The 15,029-nt window shown below is 41.9% G+C and overlaps 1 pseudogene; it reads right to left on the bottom strand.

Annotated features, from left to right (window-relative positions):
- Positions 1-647: 647 nt before the first annotated feature.
- LOC147321255 (uncharacterized) lies at positions 648-14,279 on the bottom strand (annotated as a pseudogene).
- Between the last annotated feature and the right edge of the window lie 750 nt (positions 14,280-15,029).

The following is a 15,029-nucleotide window of genomic DNA, read 5'->3' as shown; positions in this document are numbered from 1 at the left end:
CAGAAGATAGCTGCCCCTGCCTGAGCCTATTTCTGATAGAGGGTTCTTCCTGTTAAAAGGGAGTTTTTCCTTCCCACTGTTGCCAAGTACTCATTCAAAAGGGATCGTTTGATTGTTGGGATGTCTTTTTATTGTTGTAGGGTATTTACCTTTCAATGTGAATCACCTTGAGGTGACTTTTGTTGTGGTCTGGTGCTATATAAATAAAATGGAATTGAATTGAATTTAGACTTTTTGTGCATTTTTTGGACATCAGATGATGACATCTGTTTTTTAATTGCCTAATAACTACAGAATTACAAAGGCAGGGTTCACTTCAGGTCACCAGTCTGTCACAGGATCATTCATGCTCACATTCACACCTATGGAATTACATATAACATACATATAACTTGACTATGAGATGTTCAAACCACAATTTCTCTTTTGAAGTAACAATGCCTCCAGCACCTCTGTGCTCCCTCTATGCATGACATCTACTCATTCATACATTTTCTTCCACTTATTCAGTTTAGGGTTGGGGGGTATGGAACGCCAGGACTGCCATAATGAATTAATTAAATACACCATTAAATAATTAATTAAATGTGGCAATAATTAATTAAAATTGGAATTAATTAATTAAATAAATAGTTATGACACATGTAATTAATTAATTATTGACACATTTAATTAATTATTTATGTATTTCACATTTTAATTAATTATTGACACATTTAATTAATTATTTAATGATATATTTATTTATTTCATTTTGGCAGTCCTGACGCCTGGCTCTCGTCATGAAATAATTTTATCTGTCAGCCTCACCCATCAAACTCAGGGGGCGGGGTTAACGCTGCCCATGCAGCTTCTCTAACATTTGATTGGTTGCCGTGCAAAGTAAGTCAAAACAGGTCGATCCTAGATAATCGATTGCTTGTGTAGACTTGGGGCAGCCAGTTATCCCAGAATGCAGATCAAATCACAGGCCGTTTTTCTGTCACCAGCTACACTTTTAACAGTGTTTTAGCCGCGAATGTCGCGCCGTATGTCTGGTCAGGTTGTCAACATAGAACATGTTTGCAAAAGTGCTCAGATGTTTTCAGAGATTTCACTAGCTCTGCTAACAGTTAGCATGCAGAGCGCACCGAGGGGGTACATTAACCGGTTTGTTTACATATTCCACTCTCCGTGTTCCACATGTTGCATTCGCAGATTCTCATTTTCACCGAACGATCGTCTCTTTCCGCCTGGTCTTGTGTCTCTGTGCTTCTGTAACATAAAGAACGAGCTGACATTTTTCTCACGAAACCAGCGATCAGCTCAGCAGACCCTCAGTTTACCTGCATGCATCCTCCTCCTCATCTGTCAGCTGTTTAACACCTGCTGCTAATTCAAGAAACACGCCTAGTTACCTGGTGATAGTCACAGTTTAACTGCACAAGATAAGTAAATATAGTATTTTCCCCGAGCGCAGAGCTGCTGGAGCTTGTTTCCTTACAGAGCACTTTATAGGCGAACAGCTTCATCAGCGGCTGATGTCCAATCACCGGCACACAGCTTTCAAACCTCAGCTGAGTTTTAGCTCTCAGTGGTTAAACGCTGGACTTCATTCACTCAGGTTCTGTCTGTCGGGTCACGTTTACTTCGCTGTTTTATTTACAACTGAGCAAATCGGTTTGGCTGAGGTTAAAGTTACGTTTCATAACTGCATAGTTTCACAGACGTTTAATGGTTCACTGGCACATGTGTTAGACTGAACTATCATCTAAATATCATCTGTTTTTTAATAGTTATTCAACTGTATTCTAAGCACCAGCTGTCTGTTAGAATGTGATTTTTTTTCTCTCTCTGTTGGCAGAGGTATAAAAATGCGCAGGAAAATCTGACGTGCATGGCAAACTTCACCGACGATATTTAGGGAGGAATAAACACACATCAAACATAAATGAACCATTTGCCTGTCTCCATAATTGAGAGCATTTTCTCTTCTTATGTCAACACTCTCTCTCTCTCTCTCTCTTTTTTTTTTTTTTTTTTTTTTTTTTTTTGCTTTTTCGGTCATGTTATGTTTACCTGTCAAAGGCTTGTTACAAACTATGAAACACATTGTGCAGACTTCTGGATGTTAGAAGAAAACGAATACTGCTCATGAATGAGACTAAAGGCAGGAAGGTGTCCTTTAAAACTAAACATGTTAATAGGACCTCCCTGTTTATATCATAGTTTATGATATAGCACGTGTATTTCAGTAATAGCCTGCTGAGGCCACTATACGTGCTGGCCTCATATCAAATGTGAAGGCAGACTGAGTCTATGTTTGACGTTTGTTTATATCTAATCTTCCTTTTCAAACATTTAAACAGCAGCGAGTCTGCAGCTGAGGGAATACAAATTCAAATTGTCGGAACAGGTTTGCTCGTTTCTTGGATTCATTTGGTGATTTATTAAATGTATAACTGTGTGGTGGGGCGTGGTCTGCGGTGCAGTGCAGGGAGGGCGGACGCACCTGCACGGCATCCTTAATCACGCCCGCCTAGTTAAAAACACGGGGACTGAGGGGTTTGGGGGTGTTGTGGTGTGGTGAGATGTAAATAAAGATGACTCTGAACGTTGCTCCGTGGTCCCGCCGTGTCTTATTCACGCCACATTGGTGCCGAAACCCAGGAGGCAGCACGGCGGGTCCATATCGGAGCCAGGGAATGGAGGAGCTGGCCCAGAGGGTGGCCGAAATGGCGGCCGCCCAGCGGGAGCAGGCGGCGGAGGTGCGTCGCCAGCAGGAAGAGCTGCAGGACCAGTCCGAGCGGCACCTGGAAAGGATTGGGGAGCTAGCGGCGCTGCTCTGGGCCTGGGCGCCACCCCCACAGGTGTGTCCCGAGGACAGTGAAGCGGTGGAGGAGCCGCGTGAGGCACCTCAGCAGCCGGAGGTGGCAGACGAGGCGCGCGGGGATCTGCGCCTGCCGGAGGAGGGGGAACAGCCAGGTGAAGGGCTGCTCCTGCCGGGAGTGGTGGATGAGCCGCTCCAACCGGAGGCGGCAGACGAGGTGCGCGAGGGTCTGCGCCGGTTGGAGAAAGAGGAGCTGCACGAGGGGCTGCTCGAGCCGGGAGTGGCGGCGGAGGGAGCAGTAGTGACGGAGGAGTCGCGCTATGGGCTGCTCCAGCAGGGAGCGACAGCGGTGACGGAGGGGCCGCGCAAGGAGCTGGAGGTCCCAGTGCCAGGGGAGCTTGCTCGAGTGGAACTGGCGAGCGAGGCGGGCGCCACGCTTGAGATCGCCGTGCTCGCCAGACCGGCCTCACCACCACCAGAGGCCTGTACACGCCACACCTCTGCCCAGCCACCTGTGAGCTGGGGCTCACGCTTGTGCCGGCCGCGCCGGGTGCACCTGTCACGTGTCCGACTTCCGAACCAGCTTTGCCTGCGCCGCTGGATTCGCGGGCGGCCGCCTGAACTCGCACCTCCCCGTCGCTTGGCCGGGGCCTGGGGGTGCCAGCTGTCCGGGCTGATTCCCTCTCCCACTGGCGGTGGGGGAGTAGGTTCGGCCGGATGGCTCCCCGGCCTCAATCGGGCGATGGGGGTATGTGGTGGGGCGTGGTCTGCGGTGCCGTGCAGGGAGGGCGGACGCACCTGCACGGCATCCTTAATCACGCCCGCCTAGTTAAAAACACGGGGACTGAGGGGTTTGGGGGTGTTGTGGTGTGGTGAGATGTAAATAAAGATGACTCTGAACGTTGCTCCGTGGTCCCGCCGTGTCTTATTCACGCCACAAACTGTTATTCTAATCTGCTGCTGAGTCTCTTACACTTTTCTTTATGCTGTATATTTTCACGTCTCTGGAATAGTTGGCAGTTAGATAGTCAGCTGGGAAACTTTGTTAACTCATGGAGCTGAGGATATCGTGGATATGCTGACCTCGCTGCGTGGTGTACAGAGCGAGGTCAGCATGATTAATATTCACAATAAAAATATTAGCCGAACATCATGAAGTCTGTATGTGTTTCATAGTGTCGAACAACCTTTGTACAGTTAAAGCCAGCAGTTACTACATGACGGAAACACCAACGTTATCTCTTTTATGCGTTTATACACAGGTCACGCTGATTACTGAACAAAAACCCAAAGATCAGATGTTAAACAGATTTATTTGCTCTCTCTCCTCCTTAAACATGTTTTTAATGTTAGTTATAATTCAGAATTGGCGACTGAAACACGTAGGACACATAAGAACATCAGGAAATAAAACACCGATAAATATAACCTCAGTAAAAGAAGTCAGCGGGGGTTACTACAGCTGTGTACCGGGGCCTGCGCTTTGTCGGTGGGATTGCTTGCGAGGCGAGCGGGTCTATCCCACGCTTTGCCGTGAGACTGGGACGACATCTCCGAAATCATCGAAACACTTTTGCAAAGAGGCTGTATCTTGACAAACCGACCAGACACATGAAGATTAAACCACTACATTCTCGGCTAAAAAAATATTAAAACGGTATTTGGTAACACACAAACAGGGTTTTTCAAAGCTCAGTTCTGTTAGCTTCCACATGCCGGTTGTGTGCTAGAAACAATGGCCACCAGGCCAAAGCAATGGTTTTGACTCGATCAGCGTTAACCCCGCCCCCTGAGTTTGATGGGTGAGGCTGACAGATAAAATTATTTCATGATGAGAGCCAGGCGTCAGGACTGCCAAAATGAAATAAATAAATATATCATTAAATAATTAATTAAATGTGTCAATAATTAATTAAATGTGTCAATAATTAATTAAAATGTGAAATACATAAATAATTAATTAAATATGTCAATAATTAATTAATTAAATGTGTCAATAATTAATTAAAACGTGAAATACATAAATAATTAATTAAATGTGTCAATAATTAATTAATTACATATATCATAACTATTTATTTAATTAATTAATTCCAATTTTAATTAATTATTGCCACATTTAATTAATTATTTAATGGTGTATTTAATTAATTCATTATGGCAGTCCTGGCGTTCCATAGTGGGGAGCTGAAGCGTAGCTTCATATGGACAGAGGCCTAGTACATCCGAGACAGGTTGACAGACTATCCCAAACATAAACACCTGAGTCATCTGACATACTCTTTCGCATGCAGTGTGGATATTGGAAGTTTTGTACTTTAGTTTTTCAAATTTCAAAGATAATTACCTGGTTGCTCGTTTGTTAAATCCATATTTAGTTCAAATGCTTATCTTACATATCAGCAAATTAAGAAGAAGCCACAACTGAAGAGAACTTACCTAGTGAATCTCTGTGTGTGTAGAAGACCTGCTTATTAAAGAAATTAGAGTTAGGGTTTTTTTTTTTCAACTTTATAGAACAGCTGTCATAAATGAAAGCTAAGGTTTGGGGACGCATCAACACCAAGCAGGACATACTCAACACCTCGGAGAGAGTGACAGAAAGCTTGTTAGTCAGGCACAGCACTCCAGGCTTACATTTTGTCAGCACACCTGTTTGAATAATGATGAATGACTAAAACATAGCTCAAAGCCCTTTATCATTCCTGCGTTCAGTCAAGAAAATATGCATATAAGCAATAATAGCAGCTTGGCAGATTTCCCTCCAAAAATGCAAACATTTTTACATGAACACATTATAAAGCACAGCGCTATGCAAATTTTATTGTGGAAGGCAAAGAAAACCATATGCAAACTGAGTTCATGCATACATTTATGTTGAATGCAACATCACCATTAAATGCTAATGCACCGTAAACCGCTGCAATAAAAGACTCAGCAAAGCTGAGTGCAACAGCTACTTAATAAGTCAGATTATTAATGATTTACACTGCTCCTAGTTTATTCTATCGCATTTGTTTCAAATAATTACATGTTTTTTATGTACATTTTATATTCCTTCAGAATATAGTTACAACAGGTAGAAGCTGAAACAGAGTTAGCTGCATATATCGATATATCCATAATATAATTTATTGATTTATGTAAAACTTTAAAACATCTGAGTAGCAATTAAGATCATATTTTAAAAGGTTCTTCGCTGTGTTTCCAAATGTGAAAATTCACTGTTCTCTATGACAGCAAACTAAATATCATCAACTAAGAACATACTGTATACAGTAAAGCAAATCTATATCTATAGAATAGGACAAACATAATAATTATAACAGAATAACTACATGTTTACATAGATCCATAAAGTACAGTTCTGGACATTATGCACAATTGTATTAGGGAATTGCTTTCTGTCTCTATCCATTTCTGATAGTGCAGGAGTTGAAGCCCCTTCTACAGTACCCACTCATGCCCAGCAGGTGGGAGAAAAGAGTTACTAAACTGACTAGAGGATTTGAAGAAACAGTGGCTTGCAAAAGTATTCGCCCCCTTGAACTTTTCCACATTTTGTCACATTACAGCCACAAACATGAATAAATTGGTGTACACTTGAGAAGTGGAACAAAAATCATACATGATTCCGAACATTTTGTACAAATAAATAACTGCAAAGTGGGGTGTGCGTAATTATTCAGCCCCCTTTGGTCTGAGTGCAGTCAGTTGCCCATAGACATTGCCTGGTAGGGCTGAACGATTATGGAAAATAATCTAATTGCGATTTTTTGCCCCAATATTGCGATTGCGATGCGATATGCGATTATTTTTTAAGGTCTTTGTCTTCTGTATTATTAAACAAAGACAAGCAATACATCATATAGTATGGCCAATACTATATTACATTAATTTTAAACTGTTCTTTCCTGGAAGACAGACCTCTGTTATGATGACATGAGGTGATGCATGAATTGATGACTGACATTTTTATTTAACTTCTTCAATCACAACAGTATATTTGAACATACACAATAGTTTATTTTTAGCTTACAAACATCTGAGCATAAAGTGCTGACAAGGAACCCTGGTGTAAACATTAAAATGAAAGTCAGTACAATGTGCAGATTGCAGAAATATACATAAACAAAATCAGTGGCTTTACCACACTCAGTTTTTCGACATCTGTGAACTACTAGACAGTCATTCAATTAAAAAATAATATTAAATAAATAAAACTAATAAATAAAAAATACACACATCTTACTGATCTCTGCAGTCAGTAACATTACACATAAAGTGCAAACATAATAGCAATTGTATAAACACACACACAAACACGCCTTTAAAGTTTAAAGGCGTGAAATTGGACGGTCTAGTTCTGATTAGCGTCACCGCTGTCTCGGTGGAGTTTAATAAACTCGGCCGTCTGCTTCTTGCTATCTAAAATATAACCAGACACTGGTGTAAATTCTCGACTGTCTCATACTTCTGTTTAATAAGTTTTCTGTTTGACGTTTAGTCAGCTGTGTGAAAACCAAGGAGGAACCCACCCGGGGGATTAATAAAGTTTTATTTTATCTAATCTAATAACTTTAATCTCAGCCAAACCGATTTACTCACGAACAAACAAAACACTGAAAAAAGCCCAACAATAACATTTTTAGGTTGTCTAAGTGACTTATATATTACGTTTAACCCGAGCAGCGAAACTCCGCGGTGATCTGAAAATGATGTGCCGGGAGTTGTGCCGTTCTCGGCCGCATCAGTAACCCTCGAGCTCCCGGCTAGCTGTCGAGCTGGTGGGTAGCAGACGCCTCTGAAAACGTCGAAGCACTTTTGCAAATATGGGATATCTTGATAAACCGAGCAGATATTTGATGTTTACACAACTACTTTCTCGCCTGAAAATATGTTAAAGGTTTATTTTGTGACCCAGAAAGATTAGTATGAGTAATTTTAAAACTTAGTAGCGGCCGCCATTGCTGGAAACTGGAGTTTGGCTGGGCCGCGCTATGAATTCTGGGATATGGTAGTAATTTGGACAGCCTTCGGCGCGTCGCTGTGACGTAATCGGTCTACAAATGCGGCCTCAGGAGGATGCAGCCCATGAATTTGGACATGTCCAGAGTATAATCGCAGCCTTTGCGGTTAGAAAATTGCACTTGATCATGTCGCGATATTATCGCAAATGCGATATATCGTTCAGCCCTATTGCCTGGTGAGTGCTAATGACTAAATAGAGTGCACCTGTGTGTAATCTAATGTCAGTACAAATACAGCTGCTCTGTGACGGCTCAGAGGTTGTCTAAGAGAATATTGGGAGCAACAACACCATGAAGTCCAAAGAACACACCAGACAGGTCAGGGGTAAAGTTAATGAGAAATTTAAAGCAGGCTTAGGCTACAAAAAGATTTCCCAGGCCTTGAACATCCCACGGAGCACTGTTCAAGCGATCATTCAGAAATGGAAGGAGTATGGCACAACTGTAAACCTACCAAGACAAGGTCGTCCACCTCACAGGCCGGACAAGGAGAGCGCTGATCAGAAATGCAGCCAAGAGGCCCATGGTGACTCTGGACGAGCTGCAGAGATCTACAGCTCAGGTGGGGGAATCTGTCCATAGGACAACTATTAGTCGTGCACTGCACAAAGTCGGCCTTTATGGAAGAGTGGCAAGAAGAAAGCCACTGTTAACAGAAAACCATAAGAAGTCCCGTTTGCAGTTTGCCACAAGCCATGTGGGGGACACAGCAAACATGTGGAAGAAGGTCCTCTGGTCAGATGAGACCAAAATGGAACTTTTTGGCCAAAATGCAAAATGCTATGTGTGGCGGAAAACTAACACTGCAGATCACCCTGAACACACCATCCCCACTGTCAAATATGGTGGTGGCAGCATCATGCTCTGAGGGTGCTTCTCTTCAGCAGGGACAGGGAAGCTGGTCAGAGTTGATGGGAAGATGGATGGAGCCAAATACAGGGCAATCTTGGAAGAAAACCTCTTGGAGTCTGCAAAAGACTTGAGACTGGGGTGGAGGTTCACCTTCCAGCAGGAGAACGACCCTAAACATAAAGCCAGGGCAACAATGGAATAGTTTAAAACAAAACATATCCATGTGTTAGACTGGCCCAGTCAAAGTCCAGATCTAAATCCAATCAAGAATCTGTGGCAAGATCTGAAAACTGCTGTTCACAAACACTGTCCATCTAATCTGACTGTGCTGGAGCTGTTTTGCAAAGAAGAATGGGCAAAGATTTCAGTCTCTAGATGTACAAAGCTGGTAGAGACCAGTGTTGGGTAAGTTACTTTAAATTAGTAACTTAGTTACATTACTAGTTACTTCTATCAAAAGTAACTCAGTTACTTCAAGTTACTCGTTACTTTCAGAGTAACTAGTTACTAGGGAAAGTAACTTTGGTTTTACTCAGAATGCTCTTGTTAATGTGTTGCTTCCGTAACTGGATACCCAGCCAGAGTGCCAGTCTTCTAGCTTGCTTACTTGCCACAAGTGCACTGTGCCACCTACCAATAGAAAGGAAAAAATAATGTGCACATTTCCACGAGAGAAATCCCACGCCTGATTCTATCCTAGCCTGCTTTTTACATCCAACACAAAAACTGCAGTCGTGGTGCTTTCGATTGTACTCAGAACTCAGAAATTCTGCCTTCTGAATAGGAAGATGTAGGTAACACCAGACTGCAGATGAGCTGCATACAGAGCTGGACTGGGACAAAAAAATCGTCCCGGGCATTTTGACCACCATTATAGGAAAAACCATAAAGCCTTTGAATGAAAATAAACACTGTTGTGACAGTGATGTACACTGTTCTGATGGTATATATGTATCAATCTATCAATTGTTTGTTGCAAGACTCAGATAATTTTTTTTTTAAAAGTGAGACATTTTAAATGAGAATAAGAAAGTATTTCCTTGTGCCCCCCTTTTAATGCCCTACATGGACCCGGGCAACACTTTGCTAGACCCGCCCCTGCACAGTTACCAGCTGTCAGCTACATAGAAAAGGATCCTGGGGTTATTTGTCTCTCAGAAACAGTTCATAACTTCCCTTCAACTCATTCATGTTAACTAAAAGGTAAACCTGTTTCTCCATCACCTGTTCAGCTCTGATGATTCAGTAAGGACATCTCCTGGTTTCATCTTCATGTTTCCCTCTCACCAGATAACCACACCGATATCATGACCATGCTAGCTAGCACGCAGTACGAAAAAGTCAGCATAACGAAAATAAACTCCAACTAAACTTGGTTCATATCTGACCCAGATGGACTGCAGGTTATAACTTCTTACCTGAAGTTCAGTTCACCTGACACTCGGACCAGCGGCCGCTTCGGGTCTCCCCTCTTGCCTCCCTTTTCCTTCATCCACGTGCTGGCTTCCACCACTTGCTAATGTTATTGAATCTGTGGAAGCTCCACGATAGCCACCACACGAAGTAACGAATAACGAGCCTATCTAAATCCCAGTAACGAGTAACGCGTTCCCGGTTTTGGCATAATAACTAGTTATACCGTGCTCGTTGCCACAATAATAACGTAGTTACTGTAACGCGTTACTTAATAACGCGTTAGTCCCAACACTGGTAGAGACACACCCTAAAGGACTGGCAGCTGTAATTGCAGCAAAAGGTGGTTCTACAAAGTATTGACTCAGGGGACTGAATAATTACGCACACCCCATTTTGCAGTTATTTATTTGTAAAAACTGTTTGGAATCATGTATGATTTTCGTTCCACTTCTCACATGTAAACCACTTTGTATTGATATTTCACGTGGAATTCCAGTAAAATTGATTTGTGTTTGTGGCTGTAATGTGACAAAATGTGGAAAAGTTCAAGGGGGCCGAATACTTTTGCAAGCCACTGTATGTACCCAGATTTTACTGCAAAGGAAATTTTTTTTTTGTTTTTTTAGTATATATATCTCTATCTTAGAGTGAACTGAACTGAATTATATTTACATTTTTAGCAGGATTTCTGATTTTATTTTGGATATGTACACATGCGAGATAATCTCGCATGTGTACACATCCAAATATGGGCACTACTATACATGTGACAGGGATCCCAGGACAGACATCTTTGAAAAAATGAAGCCTCCTATATCATCTAGAGTTTGCAGTACAGTTAGGTATCATAACTCTTAAGTTACATGTGTTATTGTTTAATCCCTTGAGCCTGAAGGATTATTCAGACTTGCTTTAATTGTTAACTTGTTTTCCTTCGTGGGCAAGTATGGTGATTTGAGCACGTACTGTCAACTCAGGAACCTCGTTTGAAAGAAACCATTAACTTATTTTGTTAAATGACCATTTATTTTTAGAGTCTTATTGCAATGGAGGTACAGTTTTATAATGGATCACTAGTCATTATAGAGCCTGAATATTAGTTTAGGGATTCAAGAGAGACAGTGCATGTCACACTAGAAGGTTTGAAGCTAAAATACCAACAAACAGTCTGAGAATTTTTTTTTAAGTCGGGACTTGCTGCTGAGAAGAGACATTGTTATTGAATATATAAGACACAGACCATAAATAAAATGCCTGTTAAGTGACAATGACTGAGAGTGAAATTGAACTTTTTGTTTTATATACATATATATGTGTGTGTATAGATAGATAGATAGATAGATAGATAGATAGATATAGCTGGATAGCGTAGTTGTAAGACTACATGCCTTTGGAGCGGAGGGTCTGTATCCAGTAAGGTTCCCAGGGCTAGACCCCCCATGCTAAGCAAGCCTACTGCAGAAATGAGCGAGACAGATAAATATGAAGGCATGCCGGCGCCATCGCCCGGATCAACAAGGTCCGCGTCAGGTGTTGAGGAACCAGAGCACCCTAATGAGAAGTGGGCTACTGGAACAAGAAGGCATCGGTGGGCAAGAGATGAAATTAGGGCGTTGTTGGAATGCTACTACGCATGTAACCCTGGCGGAAGGGGTTACATGAATAGGATGAGGGACCTATGGATTCTTCGATACCCAACATCCACAATGACGGCGAAACAACTAGCAGCTCAGTGTTCCAACATTCGAAAGAAGGGACTGCTCTCACAGCTATTGACGAGGTACAACACAAATGCTATGGCAAGGGGGAGCCAGGATGCCAGGTCAGGGGAGAGATATCATCACCCGCGCCTGAGACTGGGTACCAAGCCCCAAGTGCGATAGAAGCAGGATCATTGAGTGCGAGAGGAACTGAAAGATAGGATCATGGCCAAGCTTAAAACTTGGATCACCCGTAGCTGGTTATCAAGACTATGTGAAGTACCCTCAGAAGGTCTGCTAGATGATGTTAATGCAGCACTGCGGACGATACCTACAGTCATCATTACCAACTCTAACAAGCTGATCTACAATACGGCGGCAGTGATCAGTGAGATGCTGGGCTATAAGTTGAACCATGGAGAAGGAGACTAGAGGCTAAGATCAAGGTAGCACGGAGAGAGGTTAGCCAACTATTGGAGCTGCAGAAAGGTGCGACAAAGAAGGTGCCTAAGAAGTACAGCAAGCTGTCCATACCTGAGGCAGCCTTGGCCAGCCACTTAAAGAGGTACACTAGAGAGATTGAAGGCAGGAGAATAAACCAGCTGTTCTCCACAGAACCAGCCATGGTGTACTCTCAGTGGCAGGGGAACAATATGAAAACAGCACCACCAAGGCTGGAGACGGAGCAATACTGGAAGAGCATAGGGGAGGCCACAGCAACCTCCCTGAACAGGGTCCAGTAACCATCACAGTGGCAGACATCCAAGAAAGGGTCTCCAGTATGAAGAGTTGGCACCAGGCCCCAACATGGTTCACGCCTACTGGCTGAAGAAGCTGACTGCACTCGTGGAGTGCAGTCAGCTTGTTTAATTGCATGTTTAATTCCCTAGAATTAAAAAAAATCCTGTTAGCAAACTGCACTTTAAATTTTGCTCTGCATTAATAAATCAATATTACCATGCAAACAAGTCAAAATGTGACAGATAGCAAGAATCATGTGCTAAACATCAGCAAGTTGCCATATCAGTTTACCAACATGAATGTATAATACTGATTCTATGAAAAGCATCACACGTGTGCAGGGTGCGGATCTTGATAATCATCCCTGAGCTGTGTAGGTCACTAAAAAAACAATATGCTTATTTCCTGTGCTGCAGGTTTTTTGTTTAAATTATATGCTGCTCAAAGGATCCTTTCTAAATGCTGAGAAAAGAATAGACTTTCTAAGCAGGTGATGCACTTACTGCTATATGATCGACTGAGTGTCATATAATGACTACTAGTGGTCTGCACTGCAACATTGTAAATGATAACAAATACAGTTATATAATTAAAGACATATTGTTTATAATTAAATAAATAGCGGCTCACTTTTCCCCACTAATTATATTACCTACTAACTCTGTCTTGTATAAGAAAGAATGATACAGGCTGAAGTTGTGGGATAAGCATTCAACTCTTCTGAAGATGTGGGCTGAAATAAACTTTAAAGGGAGCAAATGAAACGATGTCACAGAACTGCAAGAAGTGCATGTGCTGATAACATCTACTAAAACAGAGCAGGCAGTAGGGAGAGACAGAGCGCGCGAGAGAGAGAGCGAGAGCAAGAGAGAGAGAGGGATACGTTTACACAGCCAGGTCTGAGGAATCAGTACATCTATGTTCAAGGAAGAAGTGTTGGATCTGACAGGTGTTTACGACAAACCACGTGAGGTGAGGCAATAAACATTTCTCTTTTGTGGTTGTTGTTGTGATCTTATCTGAAATGAGACAGTGCTGAGATGAAGGCTCTCGCAAAAAGATAAACTTGATGTTTCTGTAGGACACGTGTGTGTGTGTTTATACCAAACGGATGTAGGGATTTGATTTATTTGATTTTTATTCCTATTCAGAGGATATTAGCTGGCATGTAGGCAGCTGGCAGTATATGTATAGGGCAACACAGAGATAAGCTGTGGCCAGGCATGCTTTTGCATGTCACATGTGAGTTTTAAATGTGGATTATCAAGTTAATGGGTTCTATTTTCTGATTTTGCTGACTTCATACTTCAGATTCAGATTTGGGTAAATGACAGTAGGGCTTGCTGATATTGCAGTAAACATGTAGGAGTTGTTCCGAATGAGCCACATGAAATTAAGTCTGTGTCTCTGAAAAGACATGAGCCGTGTCCCTAATGAAATCAGTTTACTCTAAACAAGTTGTAAACAAGTAGTAAAAAAGCAAAAAGCAGAGTTTCAGAAGACAAGGCAAGAACCCAGTGCCACTGGGCAAAAATTATATAACCTCTTCTAGGATTTCACTTTGACAAATTCCCAAATGATTTACCAGACTGCTCTTCGTGGTTTCTTTTTTCAGTTGTTAAATTATTGAACTATAATGGTCCCTCCCCCTACTCGCTACATTCTTCTGCCATTCCAGCCAAGATCTTACTCCCTCTCATTGTTGATTTTTGGTACCTTCGTTAGTTCCATGATCAATTCAGGTTCTCTGACCACTGTGTGCACGATTGCTGCTGAACAGAAACATATTACCATTTCATTATTTTCATGAGATAGTCTGGAGTGCAGAATTGAAGAAAGAATTTTCATGTGGTAACTGTTAGTAAGCAATGTAGTATGATGAGCTAAAAGAGGCAGCATTACTTGTGGCATGTAGTTTGTAGTCATGCACAGAGTGTTAGCCTGACATCAATCCGCACATCCGTTTGTTATAAACACACGCACGTGTCCTACTGAAACATGGTGACCACAGATTATATCCAACTATTCACATTGCAGGGAACTATTGTAAGTATTACTTGGCAAGCTTATTTTTTTAATCTTTAGGCTTTTCTTCCTTTTATTAACCTCTTGCTAAGTGACAGTTTGACAAATCAAAAATTGTTTGAAAATTTTATTTATTTATTTTTATTTTATTTGTTTGCAGATAAAATGTTGCATTTCACCGGTTCTCTCTGTGCGTTTGTAAGTCAACAAAAGTGCAAAAAAATGGAGACAAACATCAGTGATTTTTATTTGAATTTCTTTCCTATTAAATCCTCCCTGACTTTTTATGGCCTATACTCAGTAAAGCCTGGTTATTATGGCTGTAAATGACGGTAGCCAGATTACTAAACCTCTGTCTGTGCTGAACAAACATAGTCCCCATGGAAACAACACGTTTTTATCCCCGAGGGAAATCCATCGAGATGATCAAAAACATTAAAAGCTTCGATCCTCTGA

Source organism: Aulonocara sp. 'chitande type north' Nkhata Bay, linkage group LG10 (genome assembly GCF_057382095.1).
Source record: "Aulonocara sp. 'chitande type north' Nkhata Bay isolate Kocher_YH1m ecotype deep benthic linkage group LG10, A_spYH_male_GT1.1, whole genome shotgun sequence".
Taxonomy (NCBI): Eukaryota; Metazoa; Chordata; class Actinopteri; order Cichliformes; family Cichlidae; genus Aulonocara; species Aulonocara sp. 'chitande type north' Nkhata Bay.
The sequence above is the reverse complement of the archived record's forward strand: the minus strand, read 5'-3'. Positions and strand labels throughout refer to the sequence as shown.